Here is a 22,645-nt window from a genome sequence, read left to right on the forward strand (position 1 = left end):
CACACATACACACTTGTGTATACAAATACAGAATTATTTATGTGGCGTTGGGGCTAAATCGAGCCCTGTACATTTTAGGCAAACACTGTACTATTGAACTGTACCCTTAGTCTTGTTTCTGTTTCTTTAGGTGGAAAAATTACCTATGTTTTGGAAATAGGTTTGGGAATTTTGAAACTGTTGCTTCCTTCTTCTCCTTCTCCTTCTCCTTTTTGCTTGGTGTGTGTGGAGGTGTTAGAGGTCTTCTGGGGATTGAACTCAGGTCCTTGTGCATGCTGAGCACACACTGTACCTTTGAGCTTAAGCAGCAGTTCCATTTCTGAGGTTTTCTGGAAAGCCTTCCTTACTAAATACATTAGTTATTATTTCAAATAATTCAGCCATCATGATTTTTATCTTTAAGTAGTAAGGACTATAACATGTCTGTCCAGATTCTCCGTCATCACCACTAAAGGATACTCAAGATTAACTTTGTTGAGGAAGGAGGAGTGACATCATAGCATTTTATGGTATGCATGTGGTTAAGTTACTGTTGTAGCAGCTGTCCACAGAGAAGGCATCTTGCTACCAAACCATTTAGCTGAGCAAACACAGGCTGAGTGACTTGTCCAGTTTCTTCAAGAAGTGATATAATCGTGAGCCATTGCAGACATCCTACACACGCATGCCTTGTGTGGAGGCACGGGCTTCCCATGATGCTATGCTCCCCTGCCTGGGAGGGGTTGGCAGGGAGAGGGGCAGCAGAGATCGCAGTGGATGTTGACCCTAATCAAAGTGCTAAGTGCTGGAGGCTGCCTCTCTTAGTGCAGAAACTAATGCTTGTAGCATTAGGAAGAGTTTTATAGTCAGCAGTAGATTTTTTTTTTTTTCAGGAATGTTATGAGTTTTGAGGACTAAGAATTTAGGGAAGCTTTACTTTGTGGCATTGTGAAAGAGATTTACGTTTTGTTGTTGTTGTTGTTGTTGTTGTTTTGTTGTTTTGTTGTTTTTTTTTTTTCTTTTTACTTGATAATTTCTTGGCTGGGCCCAGATGTTACTTCTTGGAGACCTCAACTCACATCATGACTGTGCATAAATTTCTTGGGAGCAGTAAACTGAGGGGAAATTGATTTACCAATATGGTGGTGCAAAGGTCTTAGCCTTGGTGCTTGTGGTTTCAGAAGAACACTGTTGTATATTCAGCATACCTGGCCCACATAGGACCTGCATTTAATGACCGTTGGAGGAGTGCAGTATCTGAGACCCAGAATCCCCCTCTGGGGTGTGGGATCATTCTCCCTTGTTGACGATAGTCTTAATGGCTGTATGTTATTCACCCTCAGTATTTATGCCAGTCTGGTAGAATTTCCTTTTCTGATGTCAGATCTGTACTTGTGAAACACTCACACTTGGCACCAAGTCAGTTTCTGAGACAGTCAGTGCGTCTGCAGAGCTCACTAATTACTATCCACACCAGCCATGCCCTGTGTGTCCTGTGGTTATCTCTCAGGCGAACAACTTCAGTACTTCCTGTCCTTCATGGTTCACACATGACTACACCTGAACTGCCTTTGCCACTTCTGTGCTTAAAGACTTTGAAGGCATTCTGACTTCAAAAAAACCCAAAAATCCTAAATGGGAGCTACTGTGGCTTTCTTTACTTACATGTCCCTCATTTTTCTGTTTTCTCCCCCAACCAAGGGCAAGTTTCTCTGTGTCTGTGCTCTAGACATCTTATCTTGCTAGTAGTTGGTAGGAACTTATTACTTGCCAGACTGTATGCTATGTTCTGGTTATGAACATGGGAATAAAATCTCCATCCCCGCCATCCTGGAACTGGCCAGGCAATGACTGACAAAGCCCAGTACCACGCAAAGGTGGAAGGAAATTGGTCATAAGTACAACAAAGAGAGGTGCCAAGGACTCCATGGGGGCTTCTGTAACATTGCTGTGGAGAGATTCTCAATTTTTAATATTTTTAAAGGGGATTTAAGTAAACCTGGGAAATTCTTACTAGGTAAAAGTGCCACAGATATTGGCGTGATACTTTTTTTCACGTTTATCTAAGAGCAGAAGACAGGTTCACAGTCAGTTGCATAATTTTGATTGGAGAGAGTGGTCTTGTGGGTAAAACTTGCTCTTGTGCCTTAAGATGCGAAGGTCCTAGAGCATCTCCAGCTCTGAGAGCTTCTGATGAATGAGTAGAACTTAATGTGATTCCTTACCAAAGACCCTAAGCAGTGGGTGATCATGGAATATTTTTTTTCCTTGAGGATGTGACTTTAAACTGAGAAGACAAGAGTATGCAGGAAACCAGTCCTTAGTGAATCATGGCCAAGGAAACATACGTAGGCAAGCCTTCACAGAGCGGGTGACCTGGAGTTGTCAGACCTGCAGCCTGCCCATGCCCTGTCAGCTTGGGGGCTGGCTCATGCCCACCCATCCTTTGGGGTTGGTTCATGTCCGCTCATCCTTTGGGGTTGGTTCATGTCCGCTCATCCTTTGGGGCTGGTTCATGTCCGCTCATCCTTTGGGACTGGTTCATGTCCGCTCATCCTTTGGGGTTGGTTCATGTCCGCTCATCCTTTGGGGCTGGTTCATGTCCCCTCATCCTTTGGGGCTGGTTCATGTCCCCTCATCCTTTGGGGCTGGTTCATGTCTGCTCATCCTTTGGGAATGGCTCATGTCTGCTTATCCTTTGGGGTTAGTTCATGTATGATCATCCTTTGGGGCTGGTTCATGTCCACTCATCCTTTGGGGCTGGCTCATGTCCGATCATCCTTTGGCTGGGCCCAGATGTTACTTCTTGGAGACCTCTTCTTTATCCTGCAGGATTCATTTAGTTTCCTTGACAGACGTCATGGCTGCGCATAAATATGAATTTTTTAGCCATTGAATAATTGCCTCTTTCCTTTACTTTCTAAGTCCTGATGGCAGAAGATCAAGTCTATGGCTTCATTTGATTGTGGTGATGATGATAAGCATAAGCAACAACATCCGATGGTGACCCTGTAAGTCAACCCTCACAATAATCCATGGAGGAGGCACCCCTGTACCCAAAGAACTGATAAGGAAACAAAGGCACAGAGAAGTTAAAGGCTCATCTCAAGCAACACAATTATCTATTGATGGTGGAGACAGAATTTGACACTGGGAGAGGATACTTTAGAGGAATCATTTTGTAAATCTCCTCCCAGTCAATGGAACAAAATCACATGTAGTAATAAGTAGTCTAAAAACACTTGTGGGCTGGTAAACTGCAAAGCAACATTTCAAGACACCACCAGAGGGATGGATCATTTAGTAAATGATGTGCGGGCCGTTAGCTCTCCATTCATGTATAAAAAAACTGGATCCATCTATCATTCCCTTACACTAAAGCAAATTTTAGTGTTTTAAGTTGCTGGTTGCAAATATGATAGTAAAAGATTATAAAGTAGCAAAAAAAAAAATAGGCAAATGTGGGTCCTCTTGAGCTGGAGAGAGATGCTTTCTATATCTGAGTTAAGGTACAGATGTTGTAGAATAAGGTAGGTAATTTTTTTTTCTGTGTAGAAATTAAGAACTGTTACCTGGAAAAATTAAAGTAAATGAGGGGATTTAAGATTGGATACACACAATTAAAAAGAGAGTTTGGGGTTACAGGGTGTTCTATGACTATAGGTACCTGTCCTCCTGGGACCAATCAGGCAGTGTGTGCAGCACGCAGATTCCCTTTGATGAAGACAAATTTTGGTCTTGGTGGAATAACTGAAGATGTATGTAAGAATAAACTTGTTCAAAATCCACCATAGTGTTTGTGTGTGTGTGTAAGCCCTGGTTCATACACATAATGGGATTTTCAGAGATTATTGAAGTGAAATAATCCATACATATCAGGAAGCCTGGATATATGTTTGGTGAGAGACAGATTTCATAAACAAAACTGTACTATGTAGGCATTGCGTTGTCTACCCACCTGGGTGGATGGATGGCAGTTTGAAACAAAGTTTAATATAGTAATGAGTATGTTTGGTTTTTGAAAACTTTCTTTTCCTTCATTTTTGTTGCATTGTGAGAGAAGATCTCAGCCTATATCTGTGGCTGGTCTGGAACTAACATGTTAGCCAATCTGACCTTGAGCTTGCCGTGATCCTTCTGCCTTTGCCTCTGAAGTGTTGAGCTTACAGGCATATACTTCTATGCTTGGATTTAATTTTTAAAAAGTCTTTCCTCCTTGTTTCTCTTCCTTCACCTCTTCCTCATTCTCTTCTTCATCCTCTTCTTCCTCTTCCTCTTCCTCTTCTTTCTCCTCCTCCTCCTCTTCCTTCTCTTCCTCCTCTTCCTTCTCCTCTTTCTCCTCTTCCTCCTCTTCTTCTTCCTCCTCCTTCTCCTCTTCCTCCTCCTCCTCCTCTTCCTCCTCCTCCTCCTCCTCTTCCTCCTCTTCCTCCTCCATATCACTACCTTTGTTTTCTGGTGTTGGGACTCAGGTAAGATGCTAGCTAAGCCCAGTGCACAGAGCCGTATCCCCAACCTCAGTGTTTGCACTCAGAGCACTCATCTTTGATTCCTGTGAAGACTCTCCTCATCTTGGTGTTTTTGGCACTGTCTTTGGGTTGTGGAAATGTTTGGGAAGCCAGCATTAGTGTCAAACAAGGAAGTGCAGTGGTGGGACAGGTTAATTGGAATCACACAAATGTTGGGATTTATTCTACAGCATAAAGTCTTCCTAGATGTAGTGGATTAACTGGATTAACATTTAATAGAAACGCAGCATTTTCAGCATCCCTGTTTTTAAATTCTTCTGTTTTTATTAAACATCCTATGTTCTTAGCCTAAAGGAGGGAGGAACAATACAGAGGAAGAAGACAATAGCGACCCTGAAGGCATCAGTGTCATCGAGATGCTGACAGTGTCATCGCGATGCTGACAGCGTTCAGACAACCCACCTCCACACACTCCTCCCGCGCAAAGAGTATTAATGAGCACAGCTTCTTCACATTCTGATCTTTCCTCAGACAGGTTTCCAGAGAACAGCTTAATAAAGCATTAATTATGGTGCACCCTCCTCCCTGGAGATAGGAGTGATCTTGCCCCCTCCCTGCATATAGGGATGATCTAGGTGCATAATTTTGTTAATGATATGTCTGTGGAATGCTATTTCGGTTCTGTTAAAAAGGTATCCGTTTGCTTCTTCCGCCTAGGAGCATGCGGATTTCAGAACTGCCAACACTATTTAATATGCAGCAGCCTCTGAGGTTCAGCGCATGGCGGCTACTGCTTTAGACAAGAGTTGAAAACAGAGCAGAAGACAGAGGGACGCATTGCTTATATAGATAAAAATATGATGTGAATTTAGAACTAAGCTTAGGATATGGTAATTGTAAAAAATAAGCCTGAAGGGCTATACAGTAAGTCTTTTTTAAACAATCTGAGCCTTTTATCCCACTGTGTTCTGCGGCGAGCTTTGTGGTCTCCTCCCTCCCAGAGCTGCTCAGCAGCATCTTCAGGCTCTGGTTCTGTTTGTGGGTGGGAGAGCCTGCCTGCCACACAGAAGCTCATTACTCTCTGCTGGATGGAGCTCACACTCACATTAGCTTGAGAGGTCCTATTCATTAACAGGGATTATTCAGTTGCAAATGGAAGTGCAACAAGATGCTGGGCTCTTGGAGAAACAAGTGCTGGGCTTGGTGTTTCAGGGGTTATTTTTAGATTCAGAAGCAGCCTGCTGCTTTCCATGAAATCCATGCAAGTGTAATTAATCACTCTCCTTTCCCTTTCTGGTGGTGTTTGTTTTAAGATTAAACTACTGGGCTCAATCCTCTATGCATCTTTCTCTTCCCCCTCTCTTTTTCTCTCTCTTTCTTGTTCTTGCTTTCTCCTTTCTCCCTCTGTCTCCTCTCTCTCTTTCTCTCTCTGTGTGTATTTATGTGTGCAAGTGTGTCCATGAGTGTGTGTGTGTGTATTTATGTGTGCAAGTATGTTCATGAGTGTGTGTGTATTTATATGTGCAAGTGTGTCCATGAGTGTGTGTGTGTGTGTGTGTGTGTGTGTGTGTGAATGTATGTGTGCCCCCACATGTGTCAAGGTTAATGATGGTATGTTGATTTTAAGAGGTTACCTGGATAGTGTTTCCAAATTTATCCCATGTAAAGTATCTTCTTTAGTCATTATAGAAATCACATAATTTTCCACCAGCAAGCTTCAAAACATGGTGAAGCCATTTACTAAAACAAAGCATGACAGTAATTTAATTTTTCTATTTTTGGAAAATAGAGGGTGAAGCCTCTGATAAAAGTGTAGTAAAATTTCACGTCCCGTGGAGTACCTACATGGAATCGGATGTCATTCTTTGAGCCATTTTGAGTCGGTGAAGCTGATTAGAGGACATGTTGAATCTGTCTTCCTCTCTATCGTGGGAAGTCAGTGGTCCTTAAGAAAATCTGAGTGGCCGACCTCTTCCCTTGACTTGATCCGGTGTGGATTCAGTAAAAACCATCACTGTCCTACTAGTTATAAGAGAGAATCAGTAAAACTGGAGAGCAAGGCATCTCCCCTCTTAAGGCTGAAATCAATGGATCATGGACCATTCACATTGCTAACCCAAAGCCTTACTGTTTCCAGTGGTGTAAAAAGCCTTCCAGTTTAGCATGAAACAGATTTTTCTTTCTTGAGTGTGTCTCCCACAACTTGAAAACCTCATGGTCAGCCATCTGTATTGGATCGTGTGGAGTCACAGGAGAAAGATTCTTACTCATTCCTGATGGTCTCTTTGGAGTGCAGGCAGGATGTTACCAGTGCCTTTGTACCTGACAGATGATGATAGGCACAGGAGCATGACTTGCACAGGACCATTTGTCTGCTCTCTCTGTGTCTTGCAGTGAGCTTTGCTTTAGACTCAATGCGGTCTCTCATCAGGACCTACCAGGTTCTGCCTGCCCTGCCAATCTGTGTTTTTTGACAGGTTGCTTTGGTCCACTCCAGACTGGTACTGGCTTTCCCTTCTTCTAAGAACTGTGTATCACTTGCATGGGATATATATATATATATTCCGAAAATAAATCAAGCATCACTTTAACTGCTGTTCCTTAACTATGGATTTTCCTGAGAAGCCACTCTCAGCTCATGACTGAAATCAGTATTTTCAAATGCAGCAAAATTGATTCCACTCATGCTTTTAAAAAGTGGTTGTTACAAAATATGGGACTGATCATAAGCAAATTAAAATTTGTTTTAATTTGCTGCATCCAAATTTCTTATTTGATACATATTGGCCAGAACATGTTTGTAAGAATGGTTTGCCTCTCTTTCTAAGGATTTAATAACATCTTCCTGTAGAGGGGCTGGCAACAACCTTACTCTTTGTATTCATCTCCAGAAGACTGTCAGGGTTCACATCTCCCAGGGCAGTTCTGACTAGTAATAAACCAGTGTGGATGGAGACTGGCTTCATTTGAGTCAGGGACACGAGCATCAGTGGTATTTCCCAAGGACCACCATGGGGAGGAACAGCCTTGTCACAACACACAAATAGTTTCAACAGTCTTGACTTAAGAAAGGATTTCAAGCATATTTTATTGAGACAGTTGACTTTTAATTTTTTTCTATTTGGGAGGTGGGACAGGAGGAGGCTAGTGTTCATGAAGTAACAGTGGACTTCCATTATCAAAGAATAAAGCTTGAACTAATTTGGGGGTGGTTAAAAGATATCCCATATTTCTGTAGAAGTTGATGTGCTGTTAAAAAAGATCCACCTTTCTTCCTCTACAAAGTATATCCATATTTTCTGTATAGATCTTTTCCAAGAGATTATTTCCTTTAGGTAGTATGTTATTTTATTCTTTAGCCACAGGCAGAAAAATTCTCTTGTGCTAGGAGCTGGGGCCTCTCAGCAGAGTTCATGGAGTGTCCCTGCTATGAGTGACTCACTTCAGGGATATGCTGCAGTAACTGGACCTGGGTTTAGACAGCCCCACTTCATTCAGGAACGATAATGAATTTTAATTTGTTTATGATCAGTCCCATATTTCATAACAACCATTTTTTTAAAAGCATGAGTGGAATCGATTTTGCTGCATCTTTGCCAGAAAAAAAATTGTCATAAGATGCTGCAGTTAAAAGGTGAAGCAGCTCAGGTGTGTCACCACCAGGTGAGTGGGTTAAAAAGTCTGGCAGTCCACAGCAAAGGGTTGGGATCTTGTCACGTGCTCCAGTGTGGATGAGCAACACAGAGATTACACTCAGTAAAATAAACCATTGTGGATAGGGACTGGCTTCATCTGGGTCAGGGACACGAGCATCAGTGGTCTTTGCCAAGGAGGTTTGCTTCTGACGCCAGCTGATGAACACAGCCTCTCTGTGGACTCATTTTCTTGCTGTCTCTGCAATACTTGCTTAGCCTCATCGGCTTCTGGAAGAAACTCTGTCCATCAGAGAAGTCTTCTGTGTTCATCTAAGAAGCATGTTCATCAAACACAGTGTGCTCCAGCAGGGTTGTGATACAAGGAGGGGTGAAATGCTCATGCAAGGGGGCAATGGTTGTGCCTACAGAGACTGAGCACTGTGCGGTATGCCAGTACCTGGGAACTGGAAAAAAAAAAAAGAAAAAAAAAAAGAAAAAAAAGACATGGTGCTTTCTACACAGCTCCTCTGTGGGGAGAAGTGCCAGCCTTGTGTTCATACCACCTATTGCTTAAATGCATGTGTATGTTTCATGTTCATGTAAATGTTCCTATGTAATGGAATAATACAGACTGAACATCATGAGACTCACAGTGTGACATTTGATATCACCCATGACATTTCTAACGTGAAGAGAGTGTTGAGCATTGTAGACACCTGATGTGGTTTGGTTATGGTGTGAATGTGTTCTCTGAGGATCTGTGGACTGGAAGCTTGATCAACAGGCGTGCAGACATTGAGAGTCAGAGAGTGAGATCTTTAAGAGGCAGAGCCCAGTAGAAGTCCGCTGGAGAGGAGAGGGAACCGAACAAGTTATCCTGAGATCCTGGCTGGCTTTCCTCAGAGAGCTGGTAGAAGGTGCCGTTTTTTCTGGCTTCCTGTTTGGGCATGCGATCCCTCTTGAACATACTCTAGGTTGATGCTTATGGATCCCTGGGTCTTTCCTTTCAGGAAAGCAGCAGTATGGTACAGGAAGGGGGAACCTCACAAGTATAATACACGCTATTCTAATTTTCAGCCTCGGAAATGGTGAGTTAAATGTCTTTTCTTTATGTTACTCAGCATTAGGTATCCTGGTATAGCAATGACGATGGACAAGTCTAGCATTCACCAAAACAGATGTATCTGGAGAAGATTAAACACTCTCGTGTCAGAAGGGACGGAGCCCATGTCTTTCTATCTGGGCATGAGCGCCTTTCCCTATCAGGTGTACACAGGAACTGGACTTAGCTCCAAGGGTATATCTGTAAATTCTTAGCTCTAAAATTCTAAGCTTACATCCGTGTTCACAGAGAGTGATGGCCACTGCCAAGGTGTGCAATCCATTACTCATCCTTGATTTATGACGTCATGCTGGTCTTTGTTGTGGTTCATAGTTGGGCAAGACATTTAGTTGCTTGCCTCCCTTGGAAGCTTACAAGGTACCTTCTGGTACCATGACAACCAGTTCTCAGGGAAGAGGCTTCAACAGTAAGGTTGTGTCAAAATGTTGTAAGGAATCATATGATTAGCTATCTGCCTAAAACACCCTATGATACATAAGTCTATGTATAAGTATATATGTAGTTTAAATGAACTTTTCCCATCTTGGCTGACAGTATTCCATTTCAGAGCCAAAGACCATCTAATAACCGCCCCCTCCCCCAAATACCAGCTTTGAGAAGCCTGCCTTTGAGTTATTGATCAGGGTTGTCCAAGAGAGGACCAAATATACAGCCTATTGCTATTGCCTGGATTGCCTCCAAGAGCTAGAGAGTGAGTCCCTATTGCTGAAGACATCATGCACTTCAGGCACAGAGTCCAGAGACCACTGAGCTGAACCTGAACTTTACCTTTTTATACAGGCTCCTGTTCACATTGCACATGTACGTGCTTGTCATGTACTGTTGACTTTACTTATTTATTTTAAGTTGTTGAAATTTTGAATGACTGGAACTGCGACAAGGCTCTCCTGGCTTGTCTTTTAAGTACGTGTTTCTTTCATCCCTATAGAGTTGCCTCTTTTGAAATAAAGGGAAATACCTTGGTGAAGCTGCCACAAATGGCTCGCTCAAATTAATGGATTCCTGTCCATTTATCAAATATTTTCTTTCCCAAATAATTGAGCATGTAATGACTGACAGTGTTTATTATCTTGAAGATCAAGGATGTCTCTTTCTCTTTAGCTCTTCTGCTGAAATTACAATGGAGCTGTGCTTGAGAGACTACTAGTATATAAACAATGAGAAAGATGTTTAGAAATGAATGTTTTGCTTTTTCAAGTTGGAATTTTTAAGGGACCTTCGTCACGTTCACATTTTCCTGTAGAAGTCTATCAACGGAAACTTTAATGAACAGTTAACAGATCGGGCGCTTCCTCACCTAGTTTGGAAGCAACAAGTGTTTTGACTTTGACTCACTCTTCTCACGTGAAGTGAGAGCTTGAGAGGGATGAGCTGCGTTATTTTAAGCTGCTTTGACATTCTCGAGGCAGAGGATCGTGAGAAACAAAGACCTGAAGTCTGAGCGTGTTGCTGATGCTCTGGCGAGCCTTCGTGATCCCTCGCATAGATGTTTCAAAAGCAAATAAAATTATCCCACAAAGCACAGAGCAAAGAGGCTGTCAGCTGGAGCTGAAGCTAAATGTAGGTAGGAAGAGAAGGGTCGTTTCAGTAACAACGGGAAGCATAATTTAATCAGTGGTTTTAATGTTTAAATTGAAGGGTATTTTTCCCCTCTGAGTGTATGTGGGGTCTGAGTGTGTGTGTGTGTGTGTGTGTGTGTGTGTGTGTGTATGAGAGTATGTTTGTGTATCTGTATGTATGTACATATTAAACACACAAAAAGGGATATGCATACATTTTATTTTATTTTATTTTTGGTTTTTGTGAGACAGGGTTTCTCTGTNTAGCCCTGGCTGTCCTGGAACTCACTNTGTAGACCAGGCTGGCCTCGAACTCAGAAATCCNCCTGCCTCTNCNTCCCAAGTGCTGGGATTAAAGGCGTGCGCCACCACTGCCTGGCTCTATTTTTTTTTTATTTTTGTAAAAGTAAATGTAACACATAGACTTGACATGATCAACCGCAACCTTCTGGGGCCAGCAGCTACCCTAGGGTCAGAGCAACTTACATTTTGGAATGACAACAGCCCCCAGTTACCTAAGTGCAGAAGAGTGCTGGACAGGTTCCAGGGACAAAAATGGGCTGCAGCTGCTCTTCCTTGGTCATATTGCAGCAGGGTTCCTTCCTAATCTCTTGCTAAGCAGACCTTTCTTTAGTGAAGAAAGAATCAAGGAAAACTATAACCAACCTCAACTCTCCTGGTAAACGGGAGCCATTCCTGGCTGTGGGCCAAGAGCCTACACTGCCAGGGGTGTCATCCTGACCAGGTTCTATGAAGGGGGTGGCTGAGATGGAAATGGGAGCCACAGGCCCCCGTCTCTGGCTACAACTTAAACTTAAGATCCTAAAGATGCGGTTAATGTGACAGGCATTGGGGAGGGTGCTCTTGGGGTAGGAGTCTGCCTGCTCGCCTTCACTTCTTCTTTTCCTGAACTGCCACAGCTTCCATGGTTTTCCACACAGTCTCTTCATCTCCCAGGGCTTGATGGGATTCAAGTTCTTGTCCAATTGATAGACGATGGGATTGCTGTTTGGCAGGTTTAGCTCCAGGATGTCCTCTTCTGAGAGACCATCCAAATGATTGACATTGCTGAGGGCTGTTGCCATGCAATGCAACCAGGACCCTTTCCCCCTCTTTTATCTGGGGAACATTTTCTTCATTCTAGAAGGGCAGTGCTTTGCTCATTGACAGCTACATCTGTTCAGTGGTACCCAGGACTGTCCCCGGGGTCTGGATTGCTCTCTTCTGCATGGAGGTGAAATTCACAGATATCAACTTCATGGCTAGCATCTCCCAACACCTGCCTGCTACACTTCCTGAAGGCTGCCATGGCACCAGGCAGGGGATGTAGTAGCCATGGTTTCTTCTATTTTTTATTGTGGGGTTAGGAGATAAAATTTAGGTTACCAGGCTTATGTGGCAAGAACATTTACTTGCAACTTGCAGAACCATCTTTGGCCCTAAGTGTTCCTTAGTCTTAGTGTGTGTGTGTGTGTGTGTGTGTGTGTGTGTATGTATATGTGTGTGTTTGTGTGTATGTGTATGGCTAGATATACTTTATCAAGCTAGGGGAGATAACTTAGAGCCTCTTGGAGCCCTCAGCATGATATAACACTTGTATTATCAAAGAATCATGTTTTAGCCTCTGAAATCCCCAGATACAAAATTGGTATCTTAGTAAGGGTTACTAGGGCTGTGACAAAACACCATAACCATAACAACTAGGGGAGGAATCTTGGGGATGTTTATTTGGCTTACACTTCTATATCACTGTCCATGATCCAAGAAAGTCAGGACAGGATCTTAAACATGGCCAGACCCTGGAGGCAAGAACTGATGTAGGGGCTACAAGAGGCGCTGCTTAATGGCTTGCTTCCTATGCTCAGCCTGCTTTCTTATAGAACTCAGGACTATCAGTCCAACAGTATCATCACCTACAATGGGCAGGGCCCTCTCCCATCAATTATTAATTAAGAAAATGCCCTACAAGCTTGCCTATAGCCTTATCTTTTGATATTTTCTTAATTGAGGTCCCCTCCTCTCAAATGAATTTTACTTGTATCAAGTTGACATAAAACTATCCAGCACAATTGGCCACTGAAGTAGGCATTGGTGATGATAGGTGTGTGGCTTAACTGCTAAGCTAAGGGTGGAATTCTTGGCTCCTCTAAGTCATTGTCCTAGATCGATCAGTGTGCTGTATTATCACTTGTACAGTCTTCAATTTGTGTGGAATTTGAATTGAGATCCAACATATGCAACTGTGGGCAAGTACCATCTTTTACCAATTCATCATCTTTGGGAAATTGCACAAATATCAAAATGCACACAAAAGTCTGCCATATAGCAAAGGATAGTTTCCTTCTTTAATTATTAAATCTAATTATTAACGTTTTAAAATAGGTATCATATAATTTTGAAAATTAGAAAATGCTGTGTGTTTGTATGTACGCATGATAGGGCATGCATATATGTTCATGTGTATGTGTGTGGGATGTGTGCGTTTGGGCTAGAAGTTGAACTCAGAGGTTTTCTATTGCTCTTCATCTTAGTTTATGAGACAGGGTCTCCCATGGAACTTGGAACTTTCTGTATTGGCTAGACTGACAAGCCAGCACGTGCCCCAGATTCACTTGTCCCTCCCAGTGCTCTGGTTACAGACACATGCCACAACACGGATGCAGGTCTTCATGCTTGTGTAGGAAGTACTTCACCTACTAAGCTATCACCATACACGGAAAGTAGCTGTTATCAATCTTTTACTCCATAAAATTTAATTATCATTTTGGTATAGGGAAAAAATTCCACAGATTTTAAAAGTGATAGTAAGTAGATCATTAGTTTTCTAAAACCCCTTTAAATTTGTTTTTTGGATTTTTTTAAAAAAGAAATATATACTAAATTCTGTATATCTTGAGTAATTTCATGATTCTAGAAGTAGCTTCCTTTCACCGATAAACACACACACACACACACACACACACACACACTCTCACACACACACACATACACACGAAAACTGGCATATTTTGATTCTTTTATCATTTTTCTCTTGGTTGAAATTGTCCCTGGAAACTGAAATGCATCTTGCATTGAGCTGTGTTTGCTTCCATTCTCAGAGAATTACAAGTTAATGGAATGAAAGGCCATTGAGTACTTCATTGGCTTCTCTCCCTTCTGGCTACAACACACTCAGACACCATGTATCCTCCTGTACTTGGAGTGGTGTGCTTGAGATGTATGTGAAGGTGAGGTGCTTTGGCGAAGTCAGCACCGTTGGCAAAGCGCTTCATTAAATTCATGATCTTACTGTGACATTGACACAGAAGTTAGTGGGTCCTTAAGACATGGAATAAAAAAGTGTTTCATTGCCTCACAAAATGAGTTTGGTTAACACTGGCCATTGAAGTCTTCATTCTTTGGAGTTTGGCCTCACCCTCTCTCTCAGCATCTTTAGGAAGAAGGCCAGGTGGTTGTGGCCTTAGTCTGGGTATTCAACATCATACAAGGAGGCATCAGGGACTTTTTGGCCTGCAGAAGTATTGTCCAGTTGTTCCTCTCTCTGTGTCTATTGGGGAATTACAATACAAGGATTCTCTCACCCTTCCCCCAGTAATTATTTGTGATTCTTTAGGTTCTTCCCATGAAGTGTTCTTTCTCAACTGGAAAGAGCCACATGAAAAGGCTAGCATGTAATAGTGTTTGGTTTAGCACTGTCTCTAGGCTAGGGTATGTGGTGGTACATCCTTCAGCAGAAGAGCTAGAAGAGAAGGTAGGTCTATAACCTGTCAATATAGGAACTCTGGGTGCCCAGGGGCAGCATTGTCCTTATTTTTTGTTCCTCAGGCCAATAAGAAGGAAATACCTCTCCCAGGAGTGCCCTTGATGTGGCCTGCAGCTGGATTGGTGATAGCAGCTCTGCTTGGGGCTCAGCGCCTAGGTTAGGTTTTGGATCCATGTATGTTAGTCAGCCTTTTGCTGTTGAACCAGCTTACCTGCTATGCCTGAGACTTATAGAAATGTCTGCTCTCAGATTCCACTGCATATGTCAGCAATCATAGTTGATGATTAGTAAGTTCCAAAGGTGCTCTGATGTGTGTTTAAAGTTTGCAAAGCGCAGTTCTGAATGTAGAGGACAAGAGGTTTTGTACCTGACTTATGTGGGGAGAGGTAGAGAAGCTGGCTGGGTGTGAGAGTAAAGAAGAAAGTGCATTTCATTTGTGGTTGTTAAGTGTGAGTACATTCCCCTTTTACTTATAAATACCCCCATTTTAAGATACAATCAAAGTACAATACAATGTACCCACTTAGAACACTTGGTTTCAAATGATCAATTTAAGGTTGGTAAGTATATTCACAGACTTTTGCAAACATCACTGCCTTCCACCATCCCCCGCAGAACAGTTCCATTGCATGAATAGAAACCAGGTATCAGTTAGTAGTCTCGCCTTTTGGTCCTAACACCCACTAGATTCCTAGAAGCCCCAGATCACCAAGTGACATTGAATGACTGCCTTTTTGTGAATTGGATCTACCAGATTTTTTTTTTAAAGTTACATCTATGTGTGCACCCATGTGTAGGTATAGTCATGAGTACAAGAACCTGGGGTGGCCAGAAAATGTCATCTGATCACCTAGAGTTAGAGTCACAGGTGGCTGACCATAAGCTGCCTGACGTGGGTATTGAGAAGTGAGCACAGATCCTCTGGAAGAATGTTGTGTGCTTTAAACCACTGAGCCATCTCCCCAGTTCTCTTCTGGATATTTCACATGTGGGTATATTCATATAATACACAGTCCTTTGTGGAGTCATTTTTCACATGTCCCGTGTTTTCAAGATTCACCTATGTTGTGTGTGGATCTGAGACTTTAGAGAATTGAGACTGCTGGGTCATTAGTATCATATTCAACAAGAGTAGTTTCAACATGAGAATGCTTTTCTAAAGTGCACACTTGGACTCTGAGAATTCATGAGGTGGACAGGACAATATTGAATGCATTCAGTTGAAGCAATGAAATGATAGTAATTTCCATTTTTTTTAAATTCGTTATGAAGTTTAGATAATTTACTTTTCTTCTACTTTCCCCACAGAGCGAGTGGCAGGAAACCTGGTGAGGCAGGAAACCTGGTGAGGGAAGGACCTGCTTTCTTCTGCTTGTAATTTCAAAATATCCAGCTGATGTTGCTGGAAATTCAAAAGAGAAAATGTTATGTTCGGATAAAGAATAGCAATGACTGGATTTTTGACAAGGAAACACACACAATTGTCTTTCTTGAAAGCAGTATGCTACCCGTAGTTCCTAATATTTAGTAATTTCAAGAGCCCCAGAGAGAAGCATCAATCATTCCCATGTTGTCTCTACTTGCTTCTAATGATCCTCACTAGTCAAATAAAGATCAAAGTTTAGTCCTCCTTGGTATTTAAAGACTTTAGGCATTTTGTCCTACAGAATATCTTCAGGTCTGTGTATTGTGCTTCGAAAAAGTTATTTCACAATGTGTACAGTATAAGGTGTCCAGAAAAATTACAGGGTCCTTTTTGAAGTGCTTTTTTTTTTTAACATGAAATGCCCACCCCTCCCAACCAAGTCTAAGCTCATCTTAATTGCCTGTGCCTTATTTGGCAAGCTGCCCAGTAAATCAGATGAATGGCAACAATACTGGGATCTTGTGTGCCCACTTTCTAAAGGGTTTTGTGCTTGCTTTATGCTTTTTTCTCCCTCTCCCAATTTGCTGGTTAGACTCAATTATTTGGTTCTTTTTGAGAAGGCTCTGGGCAAAATGCCATTTATCTAGCTTTTCAACTTTAGGGGAAATGTTTTCTTAACAGATTTCTTTGGGAAGTGAAGTTCTTTAACCTGGCTTCCCCCCCCCCCCCAGATATTCTGAAGTTTTGGTCATTAGCAGATTCTTTCAAAAATTTTGTTTATGGTTTTTTGTTGTCCAAGGTCTAGACAAAATTTCTTAGGGGGGATTGCTGAAAATGCATATTTTCTGAAAAGATGAAGAGATAAAATCCCTTGCTCTTTTAAATTTTTAAATTTGGCAGTTCTAGCCATATCTCTCTGTTGGAGGAAATGAGAAAGTTTGATTGAGCCCTAATGTCAAGGAAATTGACTTGGCTGGGCTTCAGGGAGTAGGAGGGGCTGGCCCACTAAAGATCTGTGTCAGAGTCTTGGATGGCACTGGAATCAGGACAGGGTAGTTATTTTCCTTAGTACGGCAAACGCTGGGGAAAAGCACAAGCAACCAGCATCCAGCAAGGTGCTCTCATGTGCCAGGGTGTTGTGTAAATTTGACGTGCGCTCTGGTGCTGGGCTCTACTCGTGTGAGCTGCGTTTTCCTGTTACTTTTGCTATTACCACCACTGCTTTGCAAACGGAAAAGCCAAGGCCCAGGGGTTCTTTGTCCTGGAAAGAGGAAGTCTGTGTTCATCCTGTCTTTGCCAGTGGTGATACAACTGATGAGACACAGGTAGATGTGTGTGAGAGACAAGATCTACAGAGTGATACACACGTAGAAGATGCTATTATGCATTTCTACAGAATGGACTTTTCTGCCAGTGACCATTTCAAGTAGGATGGATACTCTTCCACTCCCCAGGTCTTTTAAGATCTTAAGGATGCTCTACTGTCACTGCTCTTAGCTTCTTCTGTCCTTGGCCCTTTCCAGTTACTGTGGACACTTGGGCCATGTGTTGCCTGCTCAGAAGCCAAGTGAGTAGAGCCAACCAGCCACTGCTGAGTATTTACCAGGTAAGGCTCCCTCAGCAGTATGAGGCTATGTCTGCCCTAAATCTGATTGCAAAAAGAGTGCTTACTGAAAGCTTTTAACAGTTCTTAAAATCACAAGAGTAACTATATAACTGAGTTTTTATGTCTAGAGTTTTTAAAACATAGGACTCATCTGTCAGTTTCCCCCATATGTTGTATTTCCCTAATTAAAGCATATTTATTATGAAAATTTAATATTTAAATGGAAAACCAAGCACTTTGGCATGACAAAGAGATCTTCATCAACATACTTCTATATTTCTTTTCCTTAGAAAAGTTATTGTCTAACTCAGACAGCAACATAAATTTGTAGTAACTTTCACTAGTAACTTAAAAATATCCTTTATTTTCCTTATTTCTTGGAAGATTATAGTACTATAAATTAGAAAATTAAAATTGAGGCCAAGTGGCTGGATCCCAGAGAGTATCATTGTTGGGGATCATGACCTGGAAGCTGGCCATCTGCCTTCCCCAGGTCTTCCTACTTAGGCTCTTGATCAGTAGTAGTTATCTATCATTATATCTATCTCACAATAGCCTTAACATTTGCAGAAAACATGCTTACTAAGCTATGCTCTGTATACCCGTGTGCTTAGCATGCCAAGACCATGTGTTTAATTCCCTTAACAGTATCAGCACCAACAGAGTAAGACCCACAGATGAAGGCAGTGAGACATAGGGGACTCACAGTGAGCCTTTGACCCACTATTTCTTTCAGAAAGTCAACAACTACATTTTATCCCATTGCAAGGAAAGCATAGTATAGAGGTACAATCCAGTTCCAGCTAGCTGGCTGTACGAAAAAATGTTTTAAAAATTGGAATCAACAGGAAAAATGTTAATGTTACATTCCTTATGTACTGAACTAATAAAAGAAGTAGCGCTGTGTGTGTGTGTGTGTCTGTGTGTGTGTGTGTGTGTGTGTGTGTGTAGAGAAGAGAGAGGAAAGGCTGTGGGGTTGGAGGATGTTACACATGATTGAACACAAATGGCCACTAGATTATAAATCTTCATGGCATCATGAAGGGAATAAATGTTGCTTCTGTTTTATCAAAAAGTATTAAAGTATTTTTTCTTCATTAGAAAAACCCACAAAACTATCAGTTTGATAATCACATTCATGATATAAGGGTTTTTTTGTTTTTTGTTTTGGATTTATTTATTCATTTATGGTTGGCTGGCTTGGTTTTTGAGGCAGAGTTTCTCTGTATAGCCCTGTCTGTCCTGGAAATAGCTCTGTTGGCCAGACTGGCCTTGAACTCACAGTGATTGACCTGCCTTTGTCTCCCAAATAGATCATTGCCTCCTAATGTTCTCAGTTTTTATTACTGATTAAAATTAATTTATATACTTATTTTTACCACAATTTTATTTCTGAATGCATAACTGAAAAATTGATGCTTGATGTTGATGGACTAACCCAATTAAATGCTTGCTTTTTTTTTTTTTTTTTTAATTTTATCTTTTATCACTTTTCACCTATACTGTACAAGATCCTAGTTTATTCTGTGCGAGCACTTCCCCATCATGGTTTGTGTTTCCATGCATATAATTATATTGAAAAGATAGGAGAGGGAGTTCAAAATTCAGAATTTCTTTTTTTTTAAATTTGAACAGGAAACCAAAATTTAAAAGTTTAAAAACCTATGTAAAGAGAGTCTTACTGGATATGATTAGTGAAGTACATTCGTAAAATAACCATTCAGTATTATTTATGGGATGTGTGTTCTTTGTCATTCTAGTGTTTTATGTTAGAATACATCAGCAAGGCCAGGCGGTGGTGGCGCACACCTTTAATCCTAGCACTTGGGAGGCAGAGACAGGCGAATTTCCGAGTTCGAGGCCAGCCTGGTCCACAAAGTGAGTTCCAGGACATCCAGGACTATATAGAGAAACCCTGTCTCAAAAAAAACAAAAAACCAAAACAAACAAACAAACAAAAAACACAAAAAACTAACAACAACAAAAAAGGAATCCATCAGCAGCTCGCCTCTCTGATATCAGGCACCATTCTAATTGTGTGTCTATTTCTCTTTCGACCTTCCCCATAGCCCCAAAGCAGATGCTGTTATCTGTTGTCTCATTTAACTGATGGGACTGGCACACTGAAGACATAAGCAGGGGGCTCATGGGCATGCAGATGATGAGGGGGCAGAACCAGGAACTGAATTCTAGCAAAAACTCACTGCTAGTCTGAAGGATAAACATTGAATCAGAAGTCTGCAGGTGGGAAAGCAGTAGAAAAGATGGCTTACAGTGCAGAAGTGGCGCTCGAGAGGACTGGAATGGTGAGACAGACTTCTCAGGAAAGACTCTGCCACACTTGCTGATTGGATGGACAAGGAGGAAACCCAAGGATGAAGGCTGGAGCTCCCTCAAGTATTTGTGACACAATGGTTTGGAACTCAGAGATTTGGGTTCTTGGGGTTTTCTGATCACAAAATGATTCTTGTAAAATGTTATTTATGGAAGTTTGTACAACTTTTAAATATGTCAACTAAGTTTCAAGTGATCACAGGAAGCGTGATAACATTTAATTGTGTTGTCTTTCTAAAACTAAGGTAGAGAACCACAATAATCAAAGAAAAAGAGGCTGTCAGCTGGAGAGTGGGGGTGGGTAGGATGGGTTGGTGGAGGGTCCTTAGAAGGAGGGGTGAAGTGATATAATTTTATTTCAGTTAAAAACATACAACCCCCCCTCAAAATGTTAATGACGAGACTGGGAAGATGGTTCCAGGGTTTCGAGGATTTACTCTTGAAGAGGAGCCAGGGTGGGTTCCCAGTGTTCATCTCCCAGAGCTCACCACTGTCTGTAACTCCAGCTCCAGGGTCCAACACCCTTCCTGGCCTCCACCAGCTTTTCATTTACATGCACTGTCCCACACAACAGATAGCCACATTAGAAGCAGAAACAACAAACACCTCAAATCTTAAAGTGGTAGTGACTTTAGACATTTGAATATCTATAGATAACTTTATAATGTATTCATATGCTTGTTTATATAATTAATAATCTGTGAGCGGGGAACTATGACCATTTTCTTTTTCCCAAAGATAATTTTACAGTGAGTGTCTTTATTCATAAAATATTCGTGTAATTTAGGACTAGAATAACCGATCGTAATGCAAATAATAAAATTACTCTGGGAGATTCTGTTAATTTGTGTCTCTGAAATGTATGCGACACCACGGGTACCACTCCATCAGCAGTTTGAATGTCTTCCTGAGAATTTTTGTACACTTTAATTCACTTGCTACTTTTTGTTACACCCCATAGCTGCAGCTACATGAAGCCTCTGTGTACTGTGCTTTTATTTAATTGCACTCAGTACCTGGTCCACACAGAATATTGGCAAGGAGTGTCAGGACTATAATCAGATAGGAAAGGGGAGAACATGGTCTTTGCTCCTTTACTCTGCCTAAAGTCTCCCTGCCAGAGATATTTCTAGTTATTTGAGGTTCTCTACCTATGAATGGTCACAGTATGGGGACTCTGGGACTAACATGCCTATTTCTCAAAAAGTACTTACATGTGATACCTTGTAGAGAATTAAAGCCACAGTTTGAGTAATTCCGGATGAAAACAATTTTTCCTTAAAATTATGTGGTGAACCACCTGGAACAGGTGAGGTCATATGTCTTAGAGGAGTCTACCGCTTTCAGTCCAGTGAGGGGATTAGCGTGATCCCTAACTGCATTCTAAATATCTATCCTTGTAGTCATAGATAAGTGTAGCTTTCAGACCTCATCAAGAAACTTCTCTTTGCAACAGGAGACCATTATGGAAAACCACAACTGGTCAAAATCTAGAGAACAGGTGATCACAGGGTACCAGCCTCAGTGGATACATCTCCAACGCATCTCCTGCACCTGAGGCTCAGGGAAGATTGAGGAAGAGAGGCCCGAAAGGTTTTAAGAGCCAGAGGACCAGGTGTGAAATTGTGTTTTGTAGAAATGACAAGGAAGCTTCACTCATGATACCAGAAACTATGGCTGCGTAAGCAAGACATGAAGAAGAAGAACTCCGGGAGAAGTGCCAACCTGAAAGGGAGAAATCTTCTGTAGACAGAGAACCTCAGGCAACTAAGAAATAGTCTTCCTCGGGGAGTACCTCCTTAACTGGTTATTCAATAACAAGTAGTCAGCCCTGATTTCACACCCCCATAGCCACGCACCCCCATACCGCTGAAGGACATGAGCTGCTCCTAATGATATGTTTAGGCATGTGTCTGTGTGTGTGTGTGTGTGTGTGTGTGTGTGTAAAACATTAATGACTTAAGGAAAAGAAGGCCATAGATTCATGAGGGAGCAAGGGAGGGGCTGGAGTAAGGAAAGAGAAGGGGAAAATAATATAATATTTTAGTTAAAAATTTTATGGTCATTTGGGACATAATTGGAATGGCTTTTGCTTGGAGTTGTGCCAACTGTTGCCCACAGTTTTTACTTTGCTTTTTAGTTTGCTATGTAAAACTTTGACTTCCCAACTGTTAATTTTTTTTTTTAATACTCCATTTTGGTTTTTCGTAACCAATGGCCTATTTTATATAAATTCTCGAGATTATTAATTTCTTCCATCTTTTGATCTAAGATGTAAATTTTGAATGTAAAAATGCAAAGTTGGGTAAACAACCACTGTATTCTTCTGATAACTACCGCTGTCTGTATTTGTATCTTGGTATTATCTACACTCATACCCACTTCCTGTTAACCTTGTAATGAACATATTTTATGAATTGTCTTGAAAGTGTATTGTTTAGAGATTCGTCATTAGCCTGGTTACTTGCCAGGGTGACACATTAGCGCAGAGTGTGTCCTCCATCTGCTTCTTCCCACAATCCCCCCCAACCAGTCATCAAGTAGGAGAATTACAATATGCAAATAAGCCATCTGCAGCTTCCAAATGGGGCGGGGGATAGCTTCCAGTTTTAGGCAGAAATCTGTCAGGGGTTGGTCATGATTTCAGCAGCCTTCCTAAAAGGGGAGGGACTCTGGAGAAATAGCAGGATTGAAAATTCCTCCATGGCCAAAGGGGTATTCTAATTGGATACTCAGGACACTTGCAACACATCTGTCTCCACATTGCACCCTGTTCCATCTGAGATGTCTCACTTGATCCTTTTAATCCTGAAT

General features: G+C 41.6%; 1 protein-coding gene across 1 annotated transcript in view; it reads left to right on the forward strand.

The window, feature by feature from the left end:
- Window positions 1–22,645, forward strand: part of Sh3gl2 (SH3 domain containing GRB2 like 2, endophilin A1) — a 184,016-nt gene that overhangs the window by 22,506 nt on the left and 138,865 nt on the right. The gene's annotated exons all lie outside the window — the stretch shown is intronic.

This window comes from Mus pahari, chromosome 6 (assembly GCF_900095145.1).
Source record: "Mus pahari chromosome 6, PAHARI_EIJ_v1.1, whole genome shotgun sequence".
Classification (NCBI taxonomy): domain Eukaryota; kingdom Metazoa; phylum Chordata; class Mammalia; order Rodentia; family Muridae; genus Mus; species Mus pahari.